Here is an 8,354-nt window from a genome sequence, read left to right as displayed (position 1 = left end):
CCGCAGGTCCCGCGGTTCCTGCTGCCTGCTGCCCCCAGAGGGCTTACCTGCTACCACCGCCAGCCCTGCCAGAGCCCGCCCTTCCTTCACCCAGCAAATCTCATCCTCTAACGAGACGGCCGGCCCCGCCAGTGACAGCCCATGTCCATGTACAAATCAATTTGTCTCCACTGAGGGGAGAGAATTGCAAAGCCAACCAATTATGCGCGTCCCGCTGCACTCGGGGCACGCGGGCCACAGCTTCCGAGGGATTTCCTTCCTTCACTCTCACAGAGTGACCGCCCTGGGGAGAAACGTGATGCTCCCCAGCCCCTGAGGAATAACTGCCCAATTCCTTTTCCCTTGAATGATCCCGTCACCAGATGTGAAGAGAGGACCAGCCATCACTTGAGAAGGGTCTGTATCATTTCCTGGGGAGGCCTTAATGGAGCACCGCAAACTGGACATCTTAAAACAACAGAAGGACTTCTCTGGAGGTACAGTGGTTAAACTTCGCCTTCCAATGCAGGGGGGTGCGGGTTCAATCCCTGGTCAGGGAGCTAGATTCCCACATGCCTTGCGGCCAAGAAACCAAAACATAGAACGGAAGCAATATTGTAACAAATTCAATAAAGACTTTAAGAAAAAATAAAAATAAATTAAAAAAAAATTTTAAAAGGTCACAGAAATTCCTCTTGCACAGTCTGGAGGCCAAGAGCCTGAGACCCAGGTGTGGGCTCACCTGAGACTGTCAGGGCAGATCCTCCCAGGCTGCTCCAGCACGGGGGCCACCTCAGTCCTTGAATCCTTTGGTTCATGGCTGCGTCACTCCAGTCTCTGCCTCTGTCATCACGTGGCCTCTCTCTGTATGCCTGTGTCTCTCCTCTTCTTAGAAGGACACCAGTCATTGGAGTGGGACCCAGCCAGTCCAGCATGACCCTGTATTAACCTGACTACAGCTGGAAAGATCCCGTTTCCAAGTGAGTACCTGGGGCTTGGACGTCAGCATAGCTTCTGTGGGCACACAGTCCAACCCCCAACGGGATCCACCCACCATCCTCCAACCTGTGGACCCACCGGCGAGGGAGGCCCGAGGAGCGAGGCACACACCAAGGCCTCCTAGGCATCATCCCATGTGGTCTCCCCAGGAGGGAGCATGTGACCAGGGGGGCAGGCCTCAGCCTCGCAGCCAGGCCGGTCACACAGGTTCACAGTGAGACCTGCTGTCCCCGCTGCCGTCACTGCACAGGGGGCCTTAAGGCCTGGCACCTGGCCCACAACACTTGGCTGGGAGCCCAACGCATGGGGGCTGCCTATAGCACAGGTCGATCCCAGAAGATGCATTGGGCACGATGCCCGTCTGGCCACCAATGGGCTGTGTGACTGAAGCCCAGGCCTCAGTTTCCCCTCCTACAGCCTGAGGGATGGGGTGAAGCAGGGTCCAAGTCCTCCTGCCATCTCTACCTCAGGAGCCTCCAGCTCCGGGAAGGGGCTCAACCCTGTCTCCCTCCAGAATCAGGGCATCTGGAGGCGTCCTGCTGATGAGGACTCCATCTACCTGATGGCAGGCTCTGCCCCAAGTTCTAGCGGAAATGATGCGTTCCCCCCCCCAGCACCCCGCTCCTGCCCGCAGAGGGCTGCTGCACTGCGGCCGTCAGTCCACTCATTGTTGAAGGCAGTGGGGACCTGGGTGTCCATGCTTTTCTCCATTTAATCCCGAAACAGCCCATGAGGACCGTGTCAGCATCATCCCATTTCCTGATGAATAATCGGAAGTGGAACGTTTAAGTCACTTGCCCCAGGGCGCTGGGCTAGGAGGTGACGGAGCTGGTCTGACTCCAGCTTTTGAGTCGAACTGGAATGCTTCAAACGTGAGGCCCAGAGGCCTCTTCCACTGGTCACGGAGTCCCTCATTTGGTGGGAACTTGGGAACCCCCGCCGGCCACTCCACTCTGACACTGCACAGTAGTAGCTTCCAGCTGCTTCACTGTAGGACCCCCTCCACGCGTCCTTGGAACCCCTGTGAAGCTTCCTTCTGAGGCTGGAGACAGCTGACGAGGAGGTCCCCCTCCTGGCTCTAGACAGTCCGCACGGAATAAGGCGAGACGGCCCCAGTCCCTCCCAGGACCCATATTATTTAAAGAGGTATTGGCTGCCTTCTGTGGAATCAGTGGGGAAGGACAATGCCATTCTGACTAGGGTGATGGTGATGGTGAAGCCTGCATGGAGAAAGCAGAATCCGCACTGGGGTCAGGGTTTCAAAGGACTTCCCCCACCCCGCTTTTTCTATTGAATATTCTTTGGGAGCCCTGACCGGGTGGCGAACATGGCCAGCCTCAGACATCTCCTGAGCTCCTGGCCCCTTGTCTACATCGTCCTCCTCCACGAATCCTCTGCCCCAGGAAACCAGGATGCACAGTAAGCAACAGCCAAGGAGGCTGAACTCCAGCCTCCCAGAGCCCATCCTTCACACCCGCCGTTCTCTTCATCACCTCCGACCGGGTGGCCCAGCGGAATCACGGTTCTCAGTGATCCGCTCTGCTGGTAGAAAGAGGTGTAGCCCAAGCTGGTGCTGGTGACTCAGACTATCCCTGTGCACCGGAGGCCAATCCTCTGGACACCGCTGCCATCTTGGTAAGACGTCATGGTTTCAGTTCAGCTGGGAGGGACACAGACTGGCTGAAACAGACTCTGATTCTCTTTATTGAATTGGGTGCTATTGAATTTATGAAACTCAACTTTCCGATGACAAAAAAATTATCTGTGTGGCCAAATAAAGATGAACGAAGCTCAGAGCCAACTCCAAAGGCAATTTTGTCCGCTAATCCAGCTCATGGGTTGCTTATCGCGTCAGGGGATGGTGTCATCTGCAGGGTTGGGATATAAAGTGCCCTTTTGGATTTTTCTTAAGCTAACATTAGAAAATTGTGTATAAATTTAATCTCAGCTAAAAGGTAAAGATAGTCCACAGCCAAAGGGCAAGGCCACCATCACATGGCAATTGCTGTGCTTTATGTCCAATCAGACGCAAACTAAGAGGGGAAAATAGGGCTCTCTAGACTAATCAATTACATTTGAGTAATTGATCGTATATTATTATTGATGAAAGCCCATAATATGTGAGTTAGAAGAAAGTAGGTTCTCAAAAGATTAGATTTGTATACGAAAATGGAAGGGAAAAAATGACTCTCATAAAATCATTTGAGAGTGGTTTATGGTTTAATGCAGAGTGGAGCGTGGAGACTGGTCCCAGATTGCTCTCTCCTCTCCCTGTGGACTGTCCACCTGGGAAGGAGGGACCTGGACACTTAGCAGAGGGGAGCACAGTGAGTCCACGGGAGCTGCCGGGATGGTGGAAGAGTTGTCATGGGAAGAGAGAGGACTTGACGTAAGAAATGGACCCCCTTTAAGGAAGTGCTTTCTCACAATATGAAACATCTACACAGCGATGGTGTCCTTGTAAGGGGGTAATCTTCCCACCCCTCAAGGCATGTAAGCAAAGATTGTAAGACTAACTATCAGAGATGTTGCAGAGGAGTTTCTGCTTGGGCAGAAATGTCTCTAGAAGACCCGCAAGGTCACTTCCAATCAAGAGTCTAGGGTTCTAGAGAATGCCCCACACCTAAGTTGTGGGTGCGCTGGAAGGGACCTTGAACGTGCATACCCTTGGCGCAGGTGAAGCCCCTCACTCACAGCCCCCGAGTTTTGTTCAGCGGCCCCCTCCGATTTCCCAGGATGACTCCCCATACCATCACCCTCCCACCCCGCTTCACTCTCACCCAACAGTTTCTTCTCCTGCTTCACAGGGAGAAGAGAGGCCCTGCTTTTCCCATGCCTGCGGCCACCCCACCTCAGCCTTGGCAGTGGCCAAGAACCCTCACCACCCCTGCTCTGGTCCTTGGCTCTCTCTCCTCCCCTGTCCCTCCCAGTCCCTAAAGCAACAACCAACAAGCAAAGGGGGCTCAGGAAATGCTTGGTCAACAGTCAGGCCACATCTCCCCCATCCTGGGAAGGTGAGAACCCTCGGTTGACCCCCTCCATCTTCTGGCGAGAGCCAATGCCCATTTTCTTCCCAGGCAGCCCGGAAAAGCGTGGCCAGCACCCCCAGGGCACCCTCAGCCCTGCCCTACGTCACCAGTCCCCAGGCATGTCCAGCTTTCCTCCTGCTTCTCACTCATTCATTCCTTGTTCAGTGAACATCAGAGATGCACTAGCCTCTCACAGGACCTGGGACCCAGTGACACCTTCCCTCCCCCGAAGACCTCACAGTCCCCAGAGATGGGAGGATGCGTGTGTGATGAGCATCCCATGACTGAGGACAGATGTGCCCCAGACCCACTCCCACAGTCTGTACATCCCCTCAGTCCTTGACATCCCATTAGTGAGCACTGTCACCTGGATGTCACTCAGTGTCACTCAATTCTTCATCTCTGGGCGCTCCTTCCAACAAGGCTTCTCTCTACCTTCTTTAAAAAACAGAGATAAAATTCATAAAACATAACATTCATCATTTTAACCATTTTAAAGTGTACAGTGGATTTTAGTATATTCATAGAGCTGCACAACCATCTCCACTACCAAATTCCAGAATATTCTCATCACCCCCAAAAACCCACACCCATTATATTAGCAGGCACTCCGCACTCCTGCCTCCCACAGCTCTCAGCACCCATGTTTTCATCTGCTCTCTAATACATGATCGGTTCAAGTTACCTACCTACCTTCTTCTTAGGTTAAGTCTTAAAATTTATACTTATTTTAAAAATATATTTTATATATTTAATTCACATTTTTCCAGGAAATCATCTTTTTTTCTCCAGGTCTTCAGTTTTAATGCCATTGAGTTATATAAAACTTTTTGTAAAAAGATATGTTTAAATCTCTTCCAATTTTTTAGTTATTGTCTTTTTTTCTCATTTTTGATCATGTCTCTTTTACTCTCTTTCTTAACCAGGTTTGTGAGAGATTGATCTGTTTTGTTGGTCTTTTTAAAGAGCCAGTTCTGGAGCTTGTGAACACTTTCTACTCTTTTGGTTTCTTTGCTCTCTTTATGTTTTTTTCTTTATCATTTTCCTCTTCTTATATTCTGAGTTTAAAAAAATAGTTTCTTCAGGTGATAAATTAACTCCTATATTTTTAGTCTTTCTTCTTCAATGATGAATGTATCTAACCAGTGTACCAGCTTTCACTGTGTCCCATTGAGAAGCTTTCCTTGTCACTGCTCTCAGATTAATTTCAAATTTCAGTTTTCATTTCCTTTTACTCCGAGGATATAGTACAAGGTCTAATTGTCTTACTAAATCCATTCTCCTCTTTTCTATGGTAACAGAGCCCTCAGTTTTTATTGGACATAGTCCTACCCAGGATAAAAACTACAAATCCCAGCATTCCTTAAGTTAGGCATGACCATGTGACTAAGTTCTGGCCAATGGGATGTGAGCAGAAGTGATGGGGGCAAGTTGGGGACCATGTGGATGAGGGCAGCCCCAGGATGGTGGAGCAGCAGGATGATGGGACCTGGGCTCTCATGGAGCATCCTGCTGTCTGACCACAACCCAGGCCAGACTTTTAAACTTCCATCGTGTTAATTCACTCTTCTGTTGGTTCTCTGCCATGCAGCTAAATCTATTTTCTAAGATAAAGCATAATTTAAGAGAGTGTGCATGTTACTTTCCAACTGGTAAAGGGTTGGGTTTTTTGGGGGGGGGAGAGATCGAAATTTTATTTATTATTTCTAATTTTCCTAGCAAATGGCTAGAGAAAATCTCAACCTTTTAAATTTTTTCTAAAGGTTTACTTTGTGACTAAGTACATTATCAATTTTCATAAATGGTCAGTGGCTCTCAGAAAGAATGTGAATCTGTATGTGAAGTATGAAATATTTTGTATACATCTATTAAATTGAGTTTGCTGGTGATTCCATTTCTCTAAAACTTGGTTTATTTATTTATCATCTACCAGATTGGTCTGATTCTGAAAATGGTACATTGCAATTCCTGTTGAAATTCTGCTTTTATGATGTTCTCCTCATATTTTTAAATAACTTGGTTTTATATAGTTAGCTGCTAAATTGATTAGTGTATAATACAGATTTATTATTTTATCTTACTCATAAATTGTCCTTTTAATCCTTCAGAATGCCTCTCTCCCATTTAATGTTTTTGATTTTCAGTTCCACCTTCTCTGGACTAAAAATGATGCCCTTGCTTTCATTTTGTCTGCATTTCTTGGCATCCTTTCAACATCCCTTTATTTTCAAGCATTCTTTACCACTTGCCTTGAAAGCTGCTTCTTTAAGAGAATGTAAAAACAGAATATAAATATTTATATGTGTATATATATATATACACATATATATACATATATATATCTGAACCACTTTGCTGTACACCTGAAACTAACACATTTTAAATCAACTATATTTCAATAAAAAAATTTTTAAAAAGAGAATAAAAAATAAAGTAAAATACATATAAGCTTTTTTTTAAAAACCCAAATTGGTGGTCTCTGCTTTTTAACAGGGTAGTCAGCCCATGCACAGTTTTGGTGGTCTGCATTTTACTCCTTCCATGTTCTTTATGCTCATTGCTTACTTTTTCCTTGCTGTGTGATCTTTTCCTTTTCCTCCTTTTTTCTGCTATTTACCCCCACCCCCTTTCTCCTCATCAGCATCTGTGAGTCATCTGGGCTCTCTCTTTATGCCAAGGGTCACCTTCCCTTTCCTGCTTCTACATCAAACTCCCAGTTCTGTGTTGAAATCAAGACCCCCTCCCCGCAACCAGTGACCCTCCCCACCCCCAGCTGCTGCGAGCTCTGCTCCCTTTCGAAACCATTCTTCCCCAGTGCCCGGCCCCATGCAGGAGAGCAAGGACCAGCTCCTGCAGCCAGTGCTACCCAGTGCCTGGGATTCTTTGCTGCCCCTCAGTTTTGTGCCCTCAACTGCCAGGACTAGTAAAATCTAATAACTTGACCTTGTATCTTTAATGGGTTGTTTCCCAGGACAAAAGAATTTAAAAAAGGAAAAATTTGAGCTGTTTTCAGTCATCACACCATGGGCGGTGGGGTGGTGGTGTCCTCTGAGGCTGGTGTGTGTGTATTCGGGATAAAGCAAATGAGCAATTATAACAAACACTCACTCTATCTTCCCCATTGCTGTTGAAAACCGGGTTTCTCAGAGTAGCACGGAGGGCTAAGTAATTCTGCATTTGGATTGGAACCATGAATGTGAACTCATCTATGTTCCCCCTTCAAAGGAAACCTATTTCCAGCTCTGTCTGTAACAGGGAAGAACCTTTGTATTCTGTTACAAGTTCATCACTAAAGGGATGTTGCCTATAGGCTTAAATTACACATCATTGCCCATCTCTGGGAACCCTGACTCCCAGGTAATGAGCATTAAGCTAAAATACCTTTGTTCAGCTCACAGGAAACATCCTGACCAGGCCCACCTGTGAATGACTGCAGGGGGAAGAAATTAACACATCCCCTCTGGAGGCTGATGGGAACCAGGAAGTGTTTGACTTTGCTCCCTCCCCTTTTAGTATAAAAGGAGTCTGAATTCTAACTCAGGTGAGATGGTTCCTTGGGACATGAGTCCACCATCTTCTCTGTCTGCTGGCTTTATGAATAAAGTCGCTATTCCTCGTCCCAACAACTCGTCTCTCAATTACTGGCCTGTCGCGCTGCAAGCAGTATGAGCTTAGACTCAGTAACATGTCCTCTGCGGGGCCTGGAAACCATGGCCAACCCCTGGGGGAAAATGAGGAGCTAGGTGTGCAGGTTATATTTTTAAACATCATCTCCCACGATAGAAACCAGGAGACTTGAAAAGACGGGGTGGAGCCAGAGGACCCTGGCTCAGGGCGCTGTCAGAGGGCAAGGGTGTTGCCAAGGACTCCTGGTTTCTACTGAAAGGACATAAGAGCCACCACAGGGACTCTGCTGGCCACAGACAGATGATGTGAGCACCAGTAAGGAGCTGGGGGGGGGGCCTCTTGGACTTCCATCTCCTCATCCTCATCCCCATTTCCGGGGCCCTGCTCTCAGCACCTGGCATGAACCAGGCACCGGACAGAGCTGTTTCTGCCTCTCACACTGACTCTGGGAGGTGGCTGTGATCAGCAGAGAAAGTGAGAGATGCCGGGAGAGCAGGAGCCCCACACACGGGTCCTGCAGGAGGGGTCCAGGTGCTGCCCACATGCTGCGAGGTCCTGGGCTCCTCCCACAAGCTCTCTGGGCAGTACCCATATCTGTGCAGCAGGGATAGAGTGCCCAGTACACAGTAGGACCAAATAAGTGCTGGTCTTCGGGACCACTGACACATGAGGGGGTGAATGTGAAGTAGAGGGGCTCTGAAAGCTGTGATGTTTGACCAA

The sequence above is a fragment of the Mesoplodon densirostris genome, chromosome 1, assembly GCF_025265405.1.
Source record: "Mesoplodon densirostris isolate mMesDen1 chromosome 1, mMesDen1 primary haplotype, whole genome shotgun sequence".
Lineage (NCBI taxonomy): Eukaryota > Metazoa > Chordata > Mammalia > Artiodactyla > Ziphiidae > Mesoplodon > Mesoplodon densirostris.
Note: the sequence above shows the minus strand (reverse complement) of the source record.